At 36.7% G+C, this 24159-nt stretch overlaps 1 long non-coding RNA gene across 1 annotated transcript in view; it reads left to right on the forward strand.

Annotated features, from left to right (window-relative positions):
* LOC150094162 (uncharacterized) overlaps positions 1-24159 on the forward strand; it is a 191682-nt gene that overhangs the window by 82326 nt on the left and 85197 nt on the right. Inside the window, exon 3 of the long non-coding RNA XR_016550271.1 lies at positions 18011-18077. This is a non-coding gene — a long non-coding RNA (uncharacterized LOC150094162). The remainder of the gene's footprint in view (positions 1-18010; positions 18078-24159) is intronic.

Genomic DNA, 24159 nt, shown 5'->3' on the forward strand with positions numbered 1-24159 from the left:
GATAAAATGCAAAATATTGAAATCATAAAATAATAAAAAAAAATCCAGAACAGTAGTAAAATTACGAAGATTTCATAAGGTTGATGAAATATTTATTTAAATGTAATTTATGTGCATTGGGCAGAGCAACTGAAGATTCTGGTATATTTCATGGAAAAGTGATTGCTATTATTTTGCATACAATTTTATTTTTATTATTATTACAATGTGACACCTCCAATGAGTCCAAGGAGTGCTGACCAAATGGGCAAATTATTAGAGATATCAGTTTAATGCAACAAAATGCAAGGTCTTGAAATTTGGGGTTCATCAGCAGAAAATTGCATACTCTATTGAACTATATTAGTAGAAGTAGAGGAGGCAAGGGATCTTTAGGTGATGATTAATAGAGATTTGAAGTTTAGGGGATATATCATGGTGGCGAAGGTATAATGAAATGATATAACGATATATCATTTCATTATATAAATTCTGGATTATTGCACTCAGATCTGGTGGATTTAATGGGATTAACCTTAGAGAGGGTACAGAAGTAGAGAACAAAAATTATATCAGGACTGTACAATGCTAATTATGAGGATAAACTGAGATACTGTGAACTGCAGAGTTTGACAGATAGAAGACAAAGAGGAGATATGATTGTTGAAAGTTTATTTTTCACTAGGTTAGACTATAATACATTTAGTTTAATCCTTTATCCCAGTGAGAGCAAACAAAGTTTGCACCTGAAAATATCTTCAGGACTGAATATAGTGTTGTACTATCTTACCTGGGTAAGTAGTACAACACCTTTTTTTTGGCAACTCCTATAGGTAAAGATAACCTTGCTACTGTTTCTGCCTGGTATCTCCAACTCTGGGCCTGGCTCCCACTGAAGAGACCTCAATAAAGGTCGAAACTGGTCTGGGTAGTGGCCAATCCCTTAATGCATAACAGTATACATATCCACAAGGAGATGTGTTTTGCATTATGGGAGATAGTGGGATAGGAGTGTTGGTAGCTTGCTCCACCTTTGCTACGAGTTGCCTGGTGTTGTACTACTTACCCAGGTAAGATAATACAACACTATATTCAGTCCTGAAGATATTTTCAGGCACAAACTTTGTTTGCTCTCACTGGGATAAAGGATTAAACTAAATTTATTGTAGGAGATATGATTGAGCATTTAAGTTGTTGAGAGGTAGTTATGGGATGGACACTGGGAAGGAGAGGGCATGAATGGCGAATAAATTTAAATAATGGTATGATAGTATATAAAACCAGTTTATTGTATAATAATTGGTGCCAGATACATATCTTTTGATAGGAGTAGGAATTTTGAAGTTATTACTCGTTTGTTAAAGTGTTTTAAATCAGACTGAATGAAAAGGTGTTATTACTTCAGTGAAGGAATGACCGTCTCTTTTTTTTTTTTTAATGTCTATGAGTAGATTACACAAAATACTGTTTCTCTTGCCTTTAAAAAGCGGAAAAAAGATGATTTTCATAAATATATATTTATAAGGTTTTATTTTAGCACCCTCAAAAATAAAATACACATTTTTACTTTAAAAGGTAGATTTTTTTCTTTTTTACTCTAGGCCCATCTACAAGAAGTTGTTTACTCTCCTTAGTACCATGGGTACAAAGAGAGGTGAAAACAACTCGTTAATATTGGATTTGAAGACTTGAAGATGAAGAAAACTTTGCTCTGTGAGTTTAGAGTTTTAGAGTTGAACTGTGAAGGGGTTTTGAATAGCTGCTTTATGTGTTCTAGCATATTTAGAAGAGAGTGAGGGAATTATCAATGTGAATTCTCATGAACAGTGTCCATGGAAATATTTGTAAAAAATGCAAACAACAGAAAACTGAAAGGGAATGTGAAAGAGTAAGTGAATTAGTGATGGATTAGTCATAAATCAACCTCTGTGCAACTGGTACTGAGTCAAGTATTTTTAGGGAGTTCTTAGGATGACTTTAAATGTGAAAAGCGCATTCAGCAATTAGCTACGTATTCAGAGGTAAAGTAGCTCCTTGAACAAAAGGGAAAACATTTTCTGAGCACTGAAGTGATATTTGTGTTATGTTTATAACACAAAAAAAAAATCTACAACAGTAGTAAATTATATTTTGGGGAGAAATAAAGCAGGATTGTGTTTTATTAGCAATGAAATTAATCAAGGTTATCAGATGTCCATTTGACATATAGAAGGAACAGAGTAGATGAAAGAAAAGAGCCTTATGAAACACCAGCATTAGTTGCATAGTTTGAGAATAACGATCCAACTGTTTTCATCTGTAATGTGCATCAAGATGCAAAGCTGGCAACTGGATTGCAGAAGACAGACATTATGATAGCATTTGAGATATAGCAAAGATATGTCATCCCTTCTGGAAAAAGGGTTGAATATGGCTAATTTTTTTTTAAGGCTGCAGGATAGATATCTGTGGAACAGGAGAGGATAAAAAGGTAATACAAACAGGAGTCGACTCTGGAACACAAACCTTCAGTACAATTTGAAAATTGCCATCAGGACCAGGAGAAATTTTTGGTATCCAGTTTGGGCAAGATTCTTCTGTTCTCTTTCTGGAAAAAACACCAAAGGAGACATTGAATGTTGTGTGTTAGTAATGGTAGGAGGACATTTACCAAGATCGTCTATGCAAGAATTAGAGTTAACAATGCAGTGGAATCATCCAAGTGCAAAATGGTGAAAGCTTTGTTAGATAAAAGTTGAGGCCGATAGTTTTGGCAAGAGATCAAAAAAGCATGACTGTCATTCAGACATGATGCAAGTTTCTTAGTCCTTTCAAAGTCAGTTTTGGATGAACTGATAGCTTGTGCAGCTATTTTGGTCTTTGGTATAAACAGGAAAGAAATGATGAAATTATTTTACGCTACTTGTCATTACTTTTAAATATGAAAGCACTGCTTCCAAAAGTGCCTGCATAGCACAGTTATGAGTATGTTATGGCTTGACACTTTGCATTACTTTAAATATGAAAGCACTGTTTCCAAAAGTGCCTGCATAGCACAGTTATGAGGATGTTATGACATCTCTCTTCCAGTTGGAAAGTTAACCAGTCTCATATGGAAGTGACAGATTTATTTGATCAAACATGATTTACTGGCCTCATAGCCTTGATTGCTTCAGCCTTAATTCCAACTAACCCAACTGCTTTCATATTATTTGAAGACAAGTAATGCAAATATTTATATCACTAAAATATAATTCTTTATGAAAACAAAATCTTGGCATAAATTATTATACTTTATGAAATGGACAAAAGTCCAAAAATGGTTGTTGTACTAATTACTTTTTTTGTTGTTAAAAAAAAAAAAAAAGACATAGGCCTGTGTAGCTCAGTGGAAGTGGCAGTTGTATCCTCTGCACTCGCTAGGCCACCCGAAGGTAGACTAACTTCAAGTCAAATCACTGACTGAAGGAACTTTTTCTAAGCCTTTCTTTGACTGGTTCCTGAATTAGTTGATCTCTGGCATGGGCAAAAGGTTTTTTTTTTTTTTTTTTTTTTTTTCTTCCCTGGAAACTCAAGAAAATAGAACCCACACTATTTCAAACAAATCCTGTTAGAGTTTGGTACCAAGAGATGGCAGCATCTGTTTGCCAGTCTCTTCATCAGTTGCCACTTATAATTAGTGATAGTTTTGGGCCAGCTACCTCTGATTGGCTACCAGTGGAGATTGAACTATCCACTCAGTTTCCAAAAAGCCAGATGGGTTAAAAGGGAACAAAAGGCATTAGCTGATTTTTTTTTTTTTTTGAAAAAAAAAAAATCTTATTAGAGCATCTTTGTAGTGAGAATAAATACTGTCTGTAATTAGAGGTATATATGTCTAAGTGATCTCAGACATGTACCTCTATTTGAGTTTATCTATTATTGATCCTTTCTTTAGGGGATTAAAAGCTTTCACAAGATAAATTATTAATTTGACTTGTATTTTAATAAATTGTGTGTATGCAGGTGACTGTTTATTTTATAGTTATTTAAATAGTTATAGTTCTTGATGATGTGTATATATATATATATATATATATATATATATATATATATATATATATACAGTGGTACCTCAACTTACGAACCACTCGACATACGAACTTTTTTCATATCCTGTTTTGACCTCTAGATACGAACCTAGACTCAAGATATGAACCGTGATGCTTTTCTTTTCAAATGAACTAAAGCCTGTTTTGCATTATACTTTTTTTTATCTTTTTCCCCTAGTACTAGAAACAGGCTTAATGCAGAGTACAGCATATATGTATGTACATTTAGCTGAGCGCACGCTGAACCGTCTCTAGTGTAACGATTGTTGTTACTACATCGTATTTATCTGAAATACAACGATGCACTCATTTGCTTTTTTGTCTATCTATTTCGGTATTTGTGTAAACAAACAATACACGTTGTGAAGATATTTTTAGGTTTGTATTTATTATGTGTTACTGTGTGTATTTCTTTTTATAAGTGACGTGTTTTATAAAAACAAGTCACTTATAAAAATTTTCTGAATAATCTACCAGATAAGTGTCATTTCACTGTTCAGCGTATTATTTTCAACATGGGGTCAAAGAAAACTAAGAAAAAAGAGAAGAAGAAAATCGCAATAGAAATTAAGAGATTGTGGAAAAATATGAGAAAGGAGTCAGGCAAAGTGATCTGTGCAGGCAGTATGACTTGTCCAAATCCACCATAGCTACAACTGTCAAGAAAGTAGCTTTTTATAAGGAACTGGATGTGGCCAAAGGAGTATCTGTTGTGTCATCTTGAAGAAATAAAGTTATGGAAGAAATGGAAACTTTACTTCTCGTCTGGATTAATGACATGCAACTGAAAGGAGATAGTGTATCTCAAAACATGATCTGTTTACAAGCTCAAACTGTTTACGAAGATCTTTTGCAGAACTTGCCATCCACTAGCAGTAGCAAAGACATCAGCGAAGAGTTTAAAACTAGCAAAGGATGGTTTCAGAAATTCAAGAATACAGCCGGTATCCATAGTGTTGTTAGACATGGAGAAGGTGCTAGTGCTGACAATCTGATGGAATCAGAAGGTTACAGACCTGAACAAGTTTTCAACTGTGATGAAACTGGGCTTTGCTGGAAGAAAATACCTAAGAGGATGTTCATCACTAAGGAGGAAATGGCATTGCCAGGACACAAGCCAATGAAAGACAGACTAACTTTTCTTTTTTTTGTGCCACTGCTAGCGGTGACCTGAAGATAAAACCTCTGTTGGTTTATCTGAAAATCCGAGTCTTTAAAAAACAGAATGTTAACAGGTACAAACTCAGCGTTATGTGGAGAGGTAACAGCAGAGCTTGGGTAACCAGGCAGTTCTTCTGTGAGTGGATGACAGAGGTCTTTGCTCCCATAGTGAAACGGTATCTACAAGAAAAGGATCTGCCTGAGAAAGTTCTTCTTATAATGGACAATGCTCCAGCACATCCACCAGAGTTGGAAGAAGAATTGGATGAAGAGTTTAATTTCATCAAAATTAAGTTCTTGCCTCCTAATACCACACCACTCTTACAACCAGTGGATCAATATGTTATTTCCAACTTCAAAAAGCTTTATACCAATTTATACTCTTGTCCAAAGATGTTTCAAAGTTATCACTGACACAGAATTAACCCTCAGAGAATTCTGGAAGAATCACTTCAATATTCTTCATTGTTTGTGTCTTATTAGGTCAGGCATGGAAGGATGTTTCTGTGAGAGCTCTAAAATCAGCCTGAAAAAGTTATGGCCCTACTGTGTCCGAGGAACTGCATTGGAAGGACCTGAAAGTGAAATTGACATTGTAGATACAGTTGTCTCCCTGGGCAAGACCATGCATTTGGAAGTTGATGAAGCAGATGTAGAGGAGCTGGTAGAGGAGCACAACATTGAGCTGACCACTGAAGAGCTACAGGAGTTAAGAAGAAAGCAGGAAAAAGAAAGGGATGAGGAGAAAAAGCAAATGTCTTCAGATGATGAAGAAGACAGCAACAAAAAGGGAGAAATTCCAACGAGTGATGTAAAAAAACCCTTCCAGCACTGCGGCGAATTAAAAGAATTGGTGAACAAGTGGCATCGAAATGAAGGTGTTGTTTCTAGAGCCACCAGTATCTTCAATGACAATGCTATTAATCACTTTAGAAGAGTGCTAAGGAAACGACAAATTCAGTCAATGTTGGATAGGTTTTTACACCTCCCTCACCTAAGAGGCAAAAAGAAGCAAGTGATGACAACAAATTGAAAACTCCTGAATCACAAAACCAGCCACAAGAAAAATGATTTTTTTTACAATTTAATGGAAGATAATTTTCATACTAATCATATAAAATCAAAGATTTCATAAATAAAAATTAATAATATGTAATGGTATACAAAATGCATATTTATAGTGTAAAAATGTTCCTTCTCACTCCTTTTTCATTTCTTTGCATTTTCTTCATTTAGTTGAGAATAGTATTTTATATTTTTTGGATTTTTTTTTTTTTTTTTTTAAATTTTTGAATCTGGGAACAGATTAATTGATTTCCCATAAGATATAATGGAAAATTGGGTTTCGAGATACAAACCGTGGTTAGGAATGAATTAAGTTCGTAAGTCGTGGTACCACTGTATATGTGCGCATGTGTAACATATGTGCTGGCAAATATGAATAGTTTATGGGTAAAAGGAGACAAATGTGCTGAATTTTCCAGAAATGTGTGATAAATTAGACAGATTAAGGAGTGTGAAATGTTGAATATGAGGCAAATTGAAATGGGGGTGCAAACGAGTTGTTGTGGCCAGTAATAGCACATGCTAAGTGAATGAGAGCAAGAATGGAAGTGTTAGAATTATTATTATTATTACGGCCAACTCCAAGGAGTCCATAGACTCATCGAAGGAGGCCCTAACATCATGCCAAGACAACTATTCGACATTCACACAGTACCTATCATACTTCTCCTTGAACTCATTTACAGTCATGGCACCCACAACAGACTCTGGCAGCTTATTCCACTCATTCACCACTCTCCAAGTAAAAAATCTAGTTCTAACATCCTTGCTAATTACACTCTTGCCCAGCTTCCATGTATGGCCCCTAGTCCTCTCACCACCAGTCCTATTCTCAAAAATATCTTCTGAATTAATCTTATAGAAACCCTTCAGTAATTTGAATGTCTCAATCATATCACCCCTTTTCCGTCTATCAACCAATTTCTGCAACACAAATCTTCAACCTGTTCTCATAAGGTTCATTCCATAGACCTGCTATCATCTTGGTCACTCGTCTCTGGATCCACTCCACCTCCTTCCCACCCAGAAGAAACCCTGGCGCCCATATCTGGGTACAGTAGTCTAGATGGGATCTTATCAAGGCTCGATACAGAGGAACAATAACCTGTTTGTCTCTGCTTCTTAAAGTATTTTTCAGCAACCAAGTGATTTGATGAGCTGATTTAGCCACTTTTGTGATGTGGCCCCTAAACTTCAACTCCCTATCCACCAACAATTCCAAATCCCTGGCCTTGTAATCTCCTGGAGTACAGTTCCACCAATGTGATATACTGCTGCTAATCTTTTCACCCCAAAATGCATAACCTTACATTTTGCCACATTAAATTGACATCCATTCTCCTTAGCCCAGTCCTTCAAACTATCCAAATCAGCCTGCAAAATGTTGACATCCTGTGCACTTACTATTGGTCTACCCAACTTTGCATCATCAGCAAACAAATGAACAGTTCCTCTCAGATCCTTTCCTATATCGTTAATGAACAAATTGAACAGTAGTGGTCCAAGAACAGAACCCTGCGGCACACCACTAATCACAGGCCGTCTTTTGGACACTACTCCTGAATAAACCACTCTCTGATATCTCTCCATCAACCACCCTTCTATCCATCTCACGAACCCTATATCCATCCCCATATGCTGCAGCTTAGCAAGGTCCAGCAGAATCACTGTAAACCCATTACCCTTATCCAGTTCAGCCATCACTGTGTTATAAAACGTGAGCAAGTTACTGAGGCGTGATCTACCCTTTACAAAACCATGCTGTCCCCCATACATCATCCCATTTTCATCTATCCAATCCTGTGTTTTCCTCTTGACTATTTTCTCCAAGACCTTGACAAAAGAATGCATGATGGTGATAGTGATGTGAGAAAGGAGATATGAAAGAAATAGGAGAGAGAGAGAAAAAAAAAAGATTCGAGCATGATGTTGAAAATTTTTAATCTTCAATTATATAAGGGCTTGAAAAACTAGAAATAATCTTTGCAAATAGAAGGAAAGGAGAAAGGATATGGTAATATATGGGTATCAGAGGCATAATTGATGAGCAAGCAATGAGAGCATGGGGCATGAAGATTTGTGTTATAACTGAAGCAATACGTAAGTAGTTGAACAAGGGGATGATATTGTTACATTAATTAAAACGAATCACTTGAGAAAAGTACAGCATAAGAATAGATGTAAAAAAAGTTGAGCAAGTAAAAAAGAAGAGTAAAGATTGTCAATCTTTCATAATATGACAGGTGTGAGCTGAGGAGGAGAGCTGCAATTGCGAGGGGTCAGTAAATAGATTAAGTAGGAGAAATGGTGTGCAGTAATGGTGACTGATGGACAGAAGGATTTGTCCATGCAAGATGAATTGCACTTTTGAATAATTTTGGTGTCAGATGCTTGGAGAAATTGTTGTTTGGTGAATGAGTGAATGTGATTTGTCAGGGAAACTAGATATGTATCAATGGTTGCATGAAAGCGTGGATGTGTGCATTAAATTAAATAGAAATTGTGTGTATAATGAGATATACAGTGTGTGAGAGAGAAAGAATGATAACTTATTAGGAATGAAACCCAAGAAATGCAGGACAGTCTAGAAAGAAATGTATAAACTATGGAAATAGGAAGGTGGGGGAATCTGGTTCAAGATTCAACTCAGCAGCCTGGTAGATGTAGTGAAACCAAAAATTATAGGCATTACTGAACCTGCCAAAGATATTGTTACAGGAATAGAATGTGATGGGGTCATTTTATTCAGGGAGAATACACAGGATAAGAGGAGAGGATAAATAAATACTGCTAATTACTGCAGAGGAATTGCATTCAATCTGCGCAGAAATCTCGAGTAGTGGTAGAGGATGTTTCCTGTATAAGTAATACAGGAAATGGGTTCGACACTGTTTGTATGAGATAGAGGTTATCAGGACAAAATACACAACTGACATTGTATCTGTAATGACAAACACAGTGAGAGAGAGAAAGAGAATGATAACTGGGTGCTGCTACATGACTGGGCTCATTTGAAGAGGAGGACTGCAAACAGGAATATAGAAATAAATCTTATAAGTAATACAAGAGTATGACTGTCATTATCAGTGATTTCGACTGTAAGGATATAGATGAGAGAGAGAGAGAGAAAGAGCATGCAAGAGGAGGGAAATTAAATCCAAAGAAGTCTTCAGCAGATAATGAACGAGGACTCACAGTACAAGATCCGTCTATAAATGAGTTCACCATGTACTTCTAATTGGTGAAAGTGATCATACAGTTTTGACCTGGTAAGTGGCAATGCATGTAAGAACTTTGACTGAGAAGGGGGAACTGTGTAAAACTAATAATGCAGGTGATTATAATCAACTGAGAATTATTATTATTATTCAGGTCTCCATGGAGTCAAAAGACTCATTGCGGGAGGTCTTTCCTAGAAAACACAAAGTCTATCAAGACTCCTCACGGGAGGTCCCTCCTAGGAAACACAAAGTCTATCATACCATTCTTAAACTCATTGACTGTTCTCCTCTCACCACTCTATCAGGCAACTTTAAGATCTTTGAAAGAATTCTCCTTAAACAATTTCACCACTCATCGAAAGAGCACTCCTGACTGAACAAGCTGGCTTCAGGGCATGAAGAAGTTGCTGTGACCGGGTCCTGGCCCTGACAACTCAAATTGAAGCAGGCTTCCAGAAGAAACTTAAATCTGGAGCCACTTTCACTGACCTAACATCTGCTTATGACACTGTCTGGATCAGGGGCCTCATCCTAAAACTAGGAAATATTATAAAGTGTAAAAATACTTTCCAACTTTTTGATTCTATTCTCTCCAACAGAAAGATCCAGTTCCATATTGGTGGAAAAAAGAGCAGGCCCAGATTCCTTCACAACGATCTTCCTCAGAGCTCTGTGTTATCTCCTATACTTTTTAACATCTACGTGTATGATCTACCTCATACCAGATCAAGCAAGTATATGTACGCCGATGACCTAGCAATCTTACATCAATCCACCTCCTTTACGAACCTAGAATCAACCTCGAATACGGAACTGAACACCTTGGAAGAGTACTTCAAGCAGTGGTACCTGAAGCCAAATCCAACGAAAACAGTGTCCTTAGTATTTCACCTGTACAATGCACAGGCAAATCAACAACTCAACCTTTCTTTCTGTGGAAAAATGTTAGAACATGAGCCTCACCCAAAATACCTTGGAGTGAGCCTGGACAGAAGCATAACCTATAAAGGGCACATCATCAACCTCTCCAATAAAATTAAAACCAGAAATAATATCATTTCAAGGATTGTTAGAACAACCTGGGGTTATGGTGCAGGAGTCCTAAGGTCGTCTGCACTAGCCCTCGAAAATTCTCTGCAGCAGACTATTGTGCCCCTATCTGGGAAAGAAGTACACACACTAATATTATAGACACCCAGCTGAACTCTACCATGCGCACAATTAGTGGGACAGTGAGAAGCACCCCTCTCTCCTGGCTGCCTATTCTATCTAACATTGCTCCACCACACATACAGAGAAGACAAGCTTCGATTAAGGAATTTAATAAAGCAATGAGCAACCCACTCCTGCCCCTACATCAGACTCTCATAAACCCACCTAGTCTTCACCTCAAATCTAGAAAGCCTCTCTGATCCATGGACGAACTCTCTTCAGCTGCGCTGCCATCAATATCTGACATATGGAGAGAATACTGGTCCAACAATCTACCAACAAATGGCTTCCTGGTAGAAGATCCCTGTGCTCCACAGCCTGGTTTTGATCTTCCAAGGAAGATTTGATCATTAATAAACAGGATCAGAACTACTCAGGGCAGATGTGACTATCTTCTACATAAATGGGGGCTGTCAGATCACCCTTATTGTGATTGTTCTCCCATGGTTCAGGCGATTACTCATATTGTGTACGACTGCCCAAGGTGCCAATTTCATGGTGGTGGCCTACAGGACATCCACAAAGTGACGGACGAGGCTTTGAATTGGCTTTCCAAACTGGACCTTGACCTGTAGTTGGTATGGTGGTGGTGGTGGTGGTTATGGAGGAAACAGAAGATCACGGTCCCGTCTCACCACGAAGACGTTATTCTCGTAGTCATTCTCATAGTCCTCGTCATGGTATCAACAGAACTCCTTCTCATGTTAGAAGATGATGATGTAATGTGAAATGGACCTCCTCTAATGGATCAAGTTTTCTCACACAAGACAGAACAGTCTCAGTTCTGGAACTCTAATAACAGTGTGCTGTATCTACCTTCCTTGTACTGCAGATATAGCTCAAGAGAACTTGATATCACATTGCCATTACCATTCCCCCTTACTTTTAATGGGAGATTTAAATAGATATAACATTCTATAGGGTAGTGCCTGAACAGATAACAAAGGAGGAATTGCTGAGTGTATGCTTGACAATTTCTCCCTCCTACATACTGGAAGCAATACCTTCCATGTACCCACCAAAACATTCCCAACCATCAACTTAACTGTCTGTTCACCCTTCCTTTTCTCACTCTTTAAGTGGAAAACTGATAAGAATTTATTTGGGAGTGATCACTTTCCCTTGATATCCACTTTTCTGTATGGTCAACAATGTACTACATGGTTATCATGGTAGAAAATTTAGCAAGCTCACTGGTCCATCTCCCACACAACTACTCAGAGACTTAAATTGAAACAGCCTGCCTGGAAAACTGCTGTAAAAATGTCTCTGATATTAAATTAGCCTGAACACAGTCAGGTATACTCCTGATCCAGTTTAGCAAGCATCTGTAGTCTAAACTTTATTGTATCAGGATGGGAGATGCATGATGCAAATAGATGTTTCATAAATGAAAACAGACTGACTCTCCATACTGTGGTTGTGATAGTTTAGCTCAGACCTGGTGGTAAAACTTATATGTTGGCTATTCATAACTGTATTTTTTAAGGAAATTACAATATAGACTAATATATTAACTAAAATAAATTAATACTTCCAATATTCAGCAGAGTTAAATTGCTTTCATCAAGAAACAAAATAATAATAAGTATGTACACACAGGCACTATGCTGAGTAATGAGGATGAAGCATGTCAATTGTATTGTCCTAAATAGTATCCACTAGCTAAATTGGGTGTCCTTGTCTGTTAGGCTGAAATCAGAGGATAAAAGATTCTCAAATTTGAGGCAGATTCATGTAACTAAATTTGTTGAGGTTAGGATAGTTTCTTAAGACAGATTTAAGGAAAAGTCTTTCATCTTTATATTTGCTGCAATGGAGTAGAGTGGCCTTCTTCCAGTGTATTCTATGGCAGGGGTCCAAAGCATGTTCAGCAAAGTCTTGAGTGGCTGTAGTGGTGAAAACAGATATAGTCCTTATGTTCAGCAATTCTGATGTTGGCTGTCCTACCTGTTTGGCCATAGTAAAATAATTTGCAACTACGAGGGACCTGATAAATGGCAGATCTACGGGGTGTGGCTGGTCTTTGTGGAGCAGATAAGGGATGCTGATTTTTTGTCTGTAAATAGTTGAAAGGTTGTATTTCTTTAAGATTTTTGTTAGTTGTGCCTTGGATATATGGAGTGGTGATAGCTTTTAGGGGTAGTCTGTATTCTGGAGAGGTATAATGGGTGTGTGGTTTTGGGATTTTAATATTTTTTAGATATGGTGGGAATTGTTTTAAGAATGTTTTGTGAATGTGGTCGAGTTCTGTGGAGAGGACACTATTATCTGAACTAATTCATATTTAGCCCTGTTATAAAGCTTTAATAATCCCATACTGTTGGTAGGGGGGGGGGGGAAATGACTGTTTGTGGATGTATCTAAAAGTGTGTGGGATTTCTGTAAACAGAGAATGCCAGGGATCCATCAAGCCAGCATGTAATTAAACTTTTTAGGAAGGGGAGACGTTATTTTCTTTTTCTAGTGTGAACTGGATCTTGGGATGTTGTTTGTTTAGATACATTAAAAATATATTGAGAGCATCCAAGCTATGTAGCCAAATGAACACCTCAATACAATGTGGGTTCATATGGGACAGAGTTTAGAGCTTCTCTTCAAACATTTCCATGAAGTAATTAGCTGGGGTGTGGGATAGGAAAGCTGAGAGTCCATGGTTCTCCCTTCTATTTGTTTGTAGAATTACAACTAGCTTCACTCTTTCATGTAAACACTTGCTGACACCAAAGGTGTTTGCTTGCTAGAAGAGGAACTCACTGCAATGCTGACCTTTTGGATGACCCTTTCAGTTGTCTCTTACACTTCAGCTGCCAAAGTGGTTTTTTTTTTTTAAATAAGTTGTCATATCAACAAATTTGCTAATATTCTAAAAAACTCTGTTCCCAAGCCTCAACAATATCAAGTAAACACTGTAATAAACTTATCTTTCTTCACCCTAAACTGAAAGCAATTAGTGCACTCTCTCTTGACCATGACTATGCATTTGCACCAAAAAAAATTCCTACAGATGAAATTATGATTCAGTTGAACATGGTATTCTTAGCCTTCCTGCTCATATTGCTAATAATATCAGACTGGATGTTACTAATGTACTGATACAAGCAAAACCTCCAAAAAAAGTAACCTCTCCTATGAAGAATATGAAGCACTACTTATTAAGAAGATAATAAAATAGTAATTACTAAATCTAATAGTAGTTCTAAACTACCATGACTACACATTAAAACAATGTGTCATCACATTGTTTTAATGGGTCTTCAACCTTTCAGACAGCGTGGGCCGCATTAAAATTTTCAATTTTAATGCGGCCCACACATTAAGTACCACAGTATAGCCACTAAGCTATACTGTGGTATTTAGAATTATAAGATGCTTTCCAGATTCACAAGGAATGCTGAGCATTTGATACTTTACATAAAATCCTATAAAAATAAACAAACTCAGCTTTAATAGCGTAGGTAGGAGTCGGGTTCATGATAAGTAAATACAACCAATACTTGAAAAAAGATAATTTAATGAAGAAAACATTCATTTTTTACAATGTCAATGGGCAACTTCGCAATGTTTTTCCTTGAACAGCTTGTCAATGTTGGCATCAATGTTGGAAGTCTATATGTGCAGAGTATTCTCGAGATGTTGGTCAGTAATATGAGTTCTTGTCTTGGACTTCACATGCTTCATTCTGGAGAAGAACTGCTCACATAAGTATGTGCTTCCTAACAAAGCACACATCTTCAAAGCATGCCAGCAAAGATTAGGGAATGCATCCTCAGAAATGTAGTCTTTGAATAATTTTTCTCTCAAAGAAGAGTTGTTTTGGAGTTCAATGCTCCATTTGTACTGAGCCTGGCTTTTGGCAGCATTGACAGTGAATGGCATTGAAAATAAATCTAAAGAAGACTGTTGGTTACAAAAATCAATAAATCTCTCTTCGAACTCACTTCGCAACACGGCTACTTTTGTAGCGTATTCATCAAGAGACGAACAGTTGGACTCAGTGAGAAGCCGAAAATGAGTTGTCTTTTTTTGTGAGTTGTGCCTCCAAAAGTTTGAGCTTGGCCACAAAAGCTTATATGATCAAACAGAGTGAGCACCAGTTGATCTTTGGATTGTATGCAACGAGATGTCGGTCACAAAGGCAAAGTCTGTCATCCACTTTGGATCATTAAATTCCGCAATTGGATTCCCCTTGGTTTGCATGAACTGCTGTATTTTGCTCCTTAAGTCAAAGACTTTTAAGAACCCTCCCTCTGCTCAACCAATGCACATCACTATAATAAACCACATCATCGTGATCCGCTTTGCACTCTTGGGTCAAAAACTCTTGGAATTGACGATAATTCAGTCCTCTTGCCCTAATAATGTTGATGACAGTTACAATAACTTTCATGACATTCTCAAATCCAATAGTTTTCATGCACAAATTCTCCTGGTGGATTAAACAGTGGTAATGGATGAAATCTTTTCCTTCTAGTTCCAGTTCTTTCCATTACAGCACAACTAACCCTTCGTTCTCTCCCACTATAGCAGGGGCACCATCAGTTACCACACCTTGAGGTTGGTTAAGCTGAGGTCGAAATGCTGGAGCATTTTCTTGGCGGCTTCAAGAATATCAGGTGCCTTTCGTCATTCCCTTCATAGATACGAGCACTAGAAGTTCTTCTGTCACACTGAATTGTTGATCAATGCCACAGACAAATATAGCCAGTTGTGCTGTATCTTTCACATCTGTGCTCTCATCTAAAGCAAGTGAATATGACGTAAATTTGGACGACCGTTTTTTTAAAGTTCCTTCAATGTCATTGGCAAGTTCTTTGACACGTCGTGCTACAGTTATCCCAGACAAACTCAGTTTTTTAAACACTTCCTTATTATTTGGGCACAATATCCCCAGCAGTGATGAGACACTATCTCACAAACTCGCCATCCAAGAAGGTTTTTGATTATTTTAGCAATTTTTTCAGCTATTACATAATTTACTTTGATGCATGCTTTGCTCTCTTCCCTCTGCCTTTTAATCATACCCTGCTGGCATTCTAAATCAGTTTGGAGATGGTTCACTTTGTCCACATGAAGCCACCCTTGAAGGTGATCAAAATTGGATGCATGCTTTGTCTCATAGTGTCGTTTTGTATTGTATTCTTTTGATACTGACACTGACTCACGACAAATTAAACACACTGGCTTATTATCAATTGGCACAAAAAAGTACAAATTGGTCCACTTTTCATTAAAAACCCAACAAGAATCACTTGATTTATGCTTTTTACTCCTAGACGCCATAATGATGGAAGGTGAACCCAAAAAATGATCCAAAATGGCTGTGTAACAGTCATTATCCACTGAATATGTCTCGCACTAATGAAAAGTCTGGCAATATAAAACTACAATAGGCATTGGCTGACACAACGAACCTGCATGCACTTATACACAAATAACACACTGTTCACGATTGACTAACTAACTGTGGATGAGATCCTCTTGTATTTGTATGAAAATAAAGAAGTACTGAGAACCTTCGAGATGTATCTGAAAGGCACTAGACAGTGCACTCGAATGAACTACTGCTTCAGCCATCTACTAGTGCCGCAGGTAGATGGCTGAAGAAGCATATCTATTTAATATTTATTTTTATAGGATTTTATGTAAAGTATCAAATGCACAGTGTTCCTTGTGAATCTGGAAAGCATCTTGCAATTCTAAATACCGCAGTATAGCTTAATGGCCTATGGGCTTCATTGAAATTATTTTTTATTTAATCGCGTTTTAGTGTTAAGTAGTTATTTTTTTCAAAAAGGCTGACAGGCCACGCCAAAGAGCTCCGCAGGCCACCCGTGGCCTGCAGAGCTCTTTCCTTCGGGTTTTTCCTGCGGAGTTTTTCCTCCGGGTGCCAACTTATTCATGGAGAACTTGGAAAAACATTTCCTCGCATCTTCAAACAAAAATCCTTCGATATGGTGGAGATATGCAGATAATATCTTTATTGTCTGGAAATACAGACAATATGTTTTTTTTTCTGTCATCTTTTTTTTTTTTAAAGAAAATAAAAAATATAAAATATAAAAGAAAGAAAATAAAAGAAAATTCAAAATTCACTTTAGAACTTGAAAAGGAAGGAAAACTACCTTTCCTAGATGTTTTGATTTCAAAAAAAGCTGAAGGAAGCTTCTCTCTTAGCTTATAACCACAAGCACTGATACAGGTACCTAGGTCGGGCCTAGCTTTTCATTTGTTCCACACACACACACACACACACACATCATAACATTGAGTAAGAATTCCATGCCTTACATAGAGGACAACTTCACTGCCTTCAACATAAAAGAATATATCACAAAAACTATCCTGCTATCCTGCTCCACAACAAAATCCTGACATTCTCTACAGAACTTCTGTTTCCATCCCTTATATTGGTAGACTTTCCCTGAGGATCGCCAGCTTCTTCAAATCTCATGACATAAAAGTGGCTTTCAAGCCCATTTTTACTATACAAGGTTTATTACATTCATCTAAAGACCACAACCCTTCCAACACACATCCTGGAGTTTATAATATTCCATGTCCTTGTGGCCTTTCTTACATAGGAGAGGCATCTAGAAGTTTGGAAATCAGACAAAAAGAGCACATTAAAGAGGTCATTAACAACATAGAAGACAGCTTGGGACTAGCTTTTCATTTGTTCCACACACATCATAACATTGAATGGGATAAGGCCTCCATGTCTTACATTACATAGAGGATAACTTCACTGGCAACATAAAATAATCTACTATGGTTATCTGCTCACAAGGCACACTCAATAGAAACCAAGAAATGATCCTATGTGATATTTGGAAATCACTCATTAAATCTTTTCACATGTCACACTTTAACTTTTCAAACAACTATTGTGCATGCATCACTGAACAAAGAATAGCTGACCCATGCCAGCTTCCACACTCTACATGTTTTCTGTTTTTAACTTATTGTAATGGTTCCTACATGTTTCTATATTTTAGTAATGTTATGGTTCATGTTAGTTCTTTATTGTAATTTTTTGTTGATCCAAATCCTAACACAGAAAAAGCCACAAGTATATGCAGCAAAACTAGTCTGTTTCATTTAATTGTATTAATACAGCCAATTAAACCGAATATATCCTTATTATAATTACATTCATTTAATTGAGACTTATCATAATTTCTTTGTTCCTTAGCTGTAGAATTACGTGCATCTGTTTATATTACTATGAGGAAACATTTTTGTAAAGTGCAACAATGTTTCTTACTATATTGTGGTTTACCATCTCCCATTGCCTTTTAGGATACTGTGAAAGCTTCTGATCATTCCTTCAGGTCTCCAGAAGGCATTGCAGGATCCATCTCTGTTGGTATGTTTCTAGTGGATTTATAATTTTACTGTATCACAAGTAATATTAATGTGAAAAATAATATTGGTACTTCAATTAATGCAAACTTTTGTATTGTAGATTTATTCATTCATCTTGGGCTTAATGGTAATAAAACAGACACCTAAAAATAATTTCATTAATTTATCTTAATCAATTAATTGTCATAAATGCATTATCAAACAAGCAATATTCAGACACTACAGTAACAGAAGGAGCAAGCAAAGAATGCAAAATCTTAGAATTGTGTTATCTGGACTGTCAGGTTGAGGGTCTTATAAAGTCATAGTTATAACAAAAGTAGGGAAGAAAAATGGTAAAACAATTAGCATTGTAATTATTTAGGAGGATAACAGAAGAAGAACTGTCTCAGGCTACAGTTTCCCAAAGCAGTTAATTTTTGTTGAGACTTGGTACATCCTTTAGAGTTTATATAAATTCTAGAATTACTGGCTCTTTCAGGTTATATTTGTTTTGGTACGGTAGCAAAGTGTATTTTCATTGAATCCTATGTACAGAATACAAGGCATGGTCTGTTAGACAAGAGCAGCAATAGTAATGTATCAAATGTACTTTTTTTTTTTTTTTTTTAACTCTGCTTACAAGAATAGGGGACCTTTAGAGATGACAGGGTGATCCAGGAGTGGAGTGGATCTTTAGGGGAGTGGATAAGGGATGTTGATTTATTGTGGTTTATATGCTGTATAGAAGAGTTTTATTTATTTATTTTTTTTTTTTGATACTCCAGTTATTTTATCACGGGTACCCAGAATTTATGGGGTGGATCTTTATTTTTATGCTAGTTCTGCAAATGAAAGTTTATTCAACCTCATGTTCATATCATGGATGAGCAGAAAGTTGAGAAAGAAATAGAAAACTTGTTAGCACTGGATTTGAAGACCTACAGAATATGTGGAAAGAAGGCCATTCCAAAGAGCAGTAGTAGAGGGAATGTAAGAAGAGGAAGCAAAATATGTTTAGCAATGGGGTAGTTAGTGCTTTGACAGGATATCGAATAACTGCTATCTATGTTGTAACAAATTTATTATTATTATTTGACACCTCTAGGGAGTCCAAGGACTCATCGAGGGAGGGCACCAGCTCTGCAACTCTGTCTCCACCAGTTGACCTCAACTACACCAATGCCATCTACTGCTGACCACCACCACCAGTAAGAGGGGAACAAGAGAGGAAAGAGTGCATGGGTTTGTTTGGGAGGGCTAGTTGTTGATGACAGTTCTGAAGAACATGAAATCATAGAAATATCTGTTTTAAAGAGAGTGCAATGAAATTGGTGTGTGAGAGAGAACATTAATCAATTTTTTTTTTTGCAACTTTGTTATTTATTCTAGTGCACAGATTTGGTCACCTGATTTTCAAATAGATGGAGATTTGAAAGGTCCAGAGGCAATTGACTAAGTTAGTTTCTGGAATGTTGAAATAGGAGGAAAAGGGATGATATAATAGAGATGTACAAGTTGATAAAGGGTTGTCATAGAATTAATGTTGAAGAGTTTTTCATAAAATGGTGTAGAGATTTTGGGGGGCGGAGAAAAAGAGGTCATCCCTGGAAGCTGTATAAGGTGAGTGAGAGCAAGGAGTAAGGAGCAGGTTTTTTGCATGGACAGTTGTGAATTGAAATGCATTGTCGAGAGTGTGGTGTCTACAGTGAATTTGAATGCATTTAAGTAGTATGATGAGCTGTGTACATAATAAAGGGACTTCCTGCGATGAGTCTTTGGCTCCATCATGGTCTTGGGATAATAATAATTCTTACTCAGATATGTATAAAATAAACACATAACAAAACCAACATGTTAAACAGTGCAAAATTAGATGATTGTTAATTAACTTGTCCTCCCACCATAATAGCTAATTCTTGCTTAAAGTTATATACCTACATAAATTCAATACTCTTGTGACTTTTGCTGAAGGCCATTCTACATATTTTCGGTCCTAGTGTCTGGAAATGAATGTTTTATATTTGTTCTAATTCTCCTCATCAGTAATTTTTTTATGCTCTGGTAAAACCTGGTTTAGTATTGCACAATAAATTCCTGTATTAGCCTGTATTTTTACTACATATTCCCTAAGTAACTTAAAACCTTCAGTTAAATCTGTTCTCTATCACCTGTTCAGTGACTTGAATAAATTACAACTAACCAACCAGTTCTCATAATTATCATGATACAGTCCATCCACATGCACTCAAAGTGAATCTTCTGAAAAACTTCATTTCTCTCAATACCCATTAAAAATCTGATTAAATCAAGGGGTTAGCTATAATTCAATATCAGCCTGACCAGAATGACCTTTCTCTTACAAATGAAGCTTTTTTGTAATTAAACATATAATCTTTTGAGCTTTACTTGCTGTCTTAATCCTATCAATAGAAATCCTGAATTCTTATATTCATTAAGTCTTGAAATACTGTAGATCACATCACCAGCAAAAAGAGAAATTATGTTTAATATTAAAGCATAAATAATTTATTAGCATGTTAAACAATTTCCAACCTACCAAACATACTCTTTCTTTTTTTTTTTTTTTCTTTCATTCATTCATTTCATTCATGCTCTTTTCTTTGAAATGGCCTTCCTCATGCCATTTCCCCCCAAGAACTACAACTTCCAGTCATTCTTTCTTTCTTCTTAATCATTTACTCCTAATCATGGCACACGTGTGTGCATGAGTGGGCAAATAGTTATTTGTAGCATCTCGTGTATGAAGTTTATATATTTCATATACAGGAGTTGAATGATATGATTACTGATGTGAGAAATCACTCTGACTAAATTCATCTGAGGTTTCTGCAGTATAAATCAGATAATTTAGCTGTTAATATTTAAATAAATATCAAACCAGCATCTTTGGGCCACAAACAGTTTGTCATGTGGTATACAATCAATAACAAGCAATTACTGTTGGGAACAATTCAAAATTGTAACAGAAGAAAAGAACTAGTGATTTGCTTTGGCATCCTGTAATGGTTGATTAAAAGAAGTTTACAGGTGTTCAGTTGAAGTTGGTTCTAAAATGACTTCTCCCAGATTTTAAATTAATGCAGCCATATACTTGTTAGCCTAGTGGCTTTGCCGTTAGCCTAGTGGCTTTGCGCTTCGCAACCATATGCCTGGGGAAGGAGTGTCCTAGGTTCGATTCCCGTCGGAGACGTGAGTAGCTGAAGGATCTTCCTCAGACATAGCCAAGTTAGCCAGTCTTGGGCGCGGGCAGTAGGGTTTTTTTCTGCCAGTTTATCTGGTGTTTTTCATCCCACAAGCAGGCAAACCGGCCCCATGAACACACAGGGATACAGCCAAGAATACCTTGAGGCATAGGAGTGACCATTCTATCCTCGTATTTTGGTTACAAAATCCAAGCATGCTTGGAAGGTTGTGGGCCTTAAAGGCCTGTTAAAGCCATTGGGATAGATAGATAGATATACTTGTTAAGATATGGAGAGCTTCAGTGAATATACTGCTGACAGAAAACAATAGTCTGTCCAACAGACTGTTTTTGGAGAGTTGTAACAAAAGAAATAAGAAAAGTCTTATTGACTATGTTATTGCTGATAGTGATGTTTTCTCCTTGGTGCAGGACACCAGAGTGTATAGAGGATTTGAAATTGGAAGTGATCACTATTTAGCCTTGAGCAGGATAAAATTGAATTTCATATTGAAAAGAATAACATGTAAAAAAGTTTCAAAGTGAATAAAAGTTGAGCAGCTCTCAGATGTGAACTGTAGATTAAAATACACAAAGATTATTGAAGATGAATGATTTGAGAACAGGAACCAAACCTTGGAGATTCAGTGGCAAGATTTGAAGAATACCCAGATTGATTCAGTTAGAGAGGTAGTGAAGTTGTCTGCAAGGATAGAAAAATTAGAACTCCATGGTGGACACAAGAAGTTAAAGAGGCAGTGAAGGAAAAGAAGAAAGCATATCAAAAGTTCCTGGCAAATAAGTCAGCTTGTGCTCTTAGAGAATACGGAGACAAATGTAAGAAAGCTAAACACTGTGTAAAACTAGCTAAACAAAAGTCATGAGAGCACTTTGGCAAGAACATAGAAAATGAATATCAAGAAGGTGGCAAAATATTCTGGAGGTTGTTGAAGAAGCTTAGGAATGGAGGAAAGAGTGCTGTAAAAGGAGTTAGAGATGATAAAGGTGACATGAAAATGGTAGAAAAATATATCCTTGTAGTATGGAGTAATTACTTTGAAAAACTGCTAAATGAAACAAGCAGTGATGACAGCACAGTGATAAAAAAACACTGACCAGGAATGCAGTCAGGAATACATATCCATATTTGAAGTAGAAAAAGCCATCAAACTTGAAATGTGGAAAGGCAGCAGGAGTAGATGATATTCGACCAGAAATGCTGAAGTATGGTGGTATAAAAGTCTTACAGTGGCTGCACTGCATAGTTCAGAATGCCTGGACAGAGGGAAGAATTCCCAATGATTGGAGTAGAGCTCTCATAGTACCCATATATAAAAAAAGAAATAAAACTAAATGTGAGAATTACAGAGGTATATCCCTACTGAGTGTTCCTGGTAAGATATATGCAAGTATACTTGAGAAACGATTGAGAAGTATTGTGGAAGAAAAGCTTGGTGAAGAACAAACTGGATTCAGGTCAAATAGAGGTTGTCAGGATCAGATTTTCACTTTACGACAAATAGTGGAGAAATCATGGGAATATAACAAAGATCTGTATTTAAGTTTTGTCGATTTAGAAAAGGTATATGACAAGGTGCTTAGAGAGAAGCTATTCAATACGCTACAGTTATATGGTGTCAATGGGGCATTATATGAAGCAATACTTAGTCTTTATTTGAGTTGTACATCAGCAGTTAGAATTGAAGGAAGTACAGGAAGATGGTTTAATGTTAAACCAGAAAGATTTAACATTAAACCAGGAAGATGGTTTAATGTTAAATCTGGTGTGAGACAAGGATGTACATTATCCCCTCTGTTATTCATTATCTATATGGATCATGTTATGAAGGAAAGTGGTATTAAACATGATATCAAAATTGAAGATGTTAATGTCAGCTATTTGCTTTATGCAGACGATGTTATACTTCTAAATAAATCTGCTACAAGTCTGCAAGATTCTCTGGCTAAATTGAATAACTGTTGTAATAGATATGGTATGAAGGTCAGCAATAAAAAGACAAAGATAATGAAAATAGGCAGAATCATTGAAAATGTCAACTGTGTTGTGAATGAAGAACTTGTGGAACAAGTAAAACCTTTTAGCTACTTAGGCACGATATTTAGTGAAAATGGTAAATTGAATATAGAAATAGACAACGGAATCAGCAAAGCTGGTATGGTAGGAAGTCAATTGAATAAATTCATATGGAATAAGAGAGAAATTAGTCAGACTAAATTAGCTGTATACAAGACAGTGTCCAAACCATTTTTAACTTATGGATCTGAGAGAGCTGGGTCAGAAGTAAAACACTTGATCAAAGACTAGAGACCACAGATATGAGAGTCCTGAGAAAGATTATAGGCGTGAACAGATGACATCAATGGCAATATCATATTAAAAACAAGGATATTAGGACAGAACTTGACATTGTCAGCATCCAGGAGGGCATTAGCAGAGCTAATCTCAGGTGGTATGTTCACTTAAATAGAATGGGCGAGGCAAGATTAGCAAAACAAGTGTTCTCTGCCAGGTTGGCAGCAAAACGACCCAGAGGAAGACCAAGATATGGGTGGATTGATACGGTACAAAGTGCCTTAGATGATAGAAATATAAGATCTGATGATGTTGGAGTCTTGACAAGTAACAGACTGATTTGGAGGAAAATTGTAGATAGGAAGTTAGTAATGATGTAAATTTTTTCATGTTGTACTATCATATCTTGTACACCCCTTGAGGTTGTGGCAGGAATTTGATGATGATGATGTAACAACTGTGTAGCACTGGAATTTTCTTCCATCTGATGATGTGTAATGGGGTTTTTAATGCATGATTTGCCAGTCCTTACTTCTGACTTGCCATAACAATGATAGCAGATCACTTAATGTTCTCTAAAGTGGA

Source organism: Typopeltis vanoorti, chromosome 22 (assembly GCF_054136105.1).
Source record: "Typopeltis vanoorti isolate ZY-2024b chromosome 22, IOZ_Tvanoo_1.0, whole genome shotgun sequence".
NCBI lineage: Eukaryota > Metazoa > Arthropoda > Arachnida > Uropygi > Thelyphonidae > Typopeltis > Typopeltis vanoorti.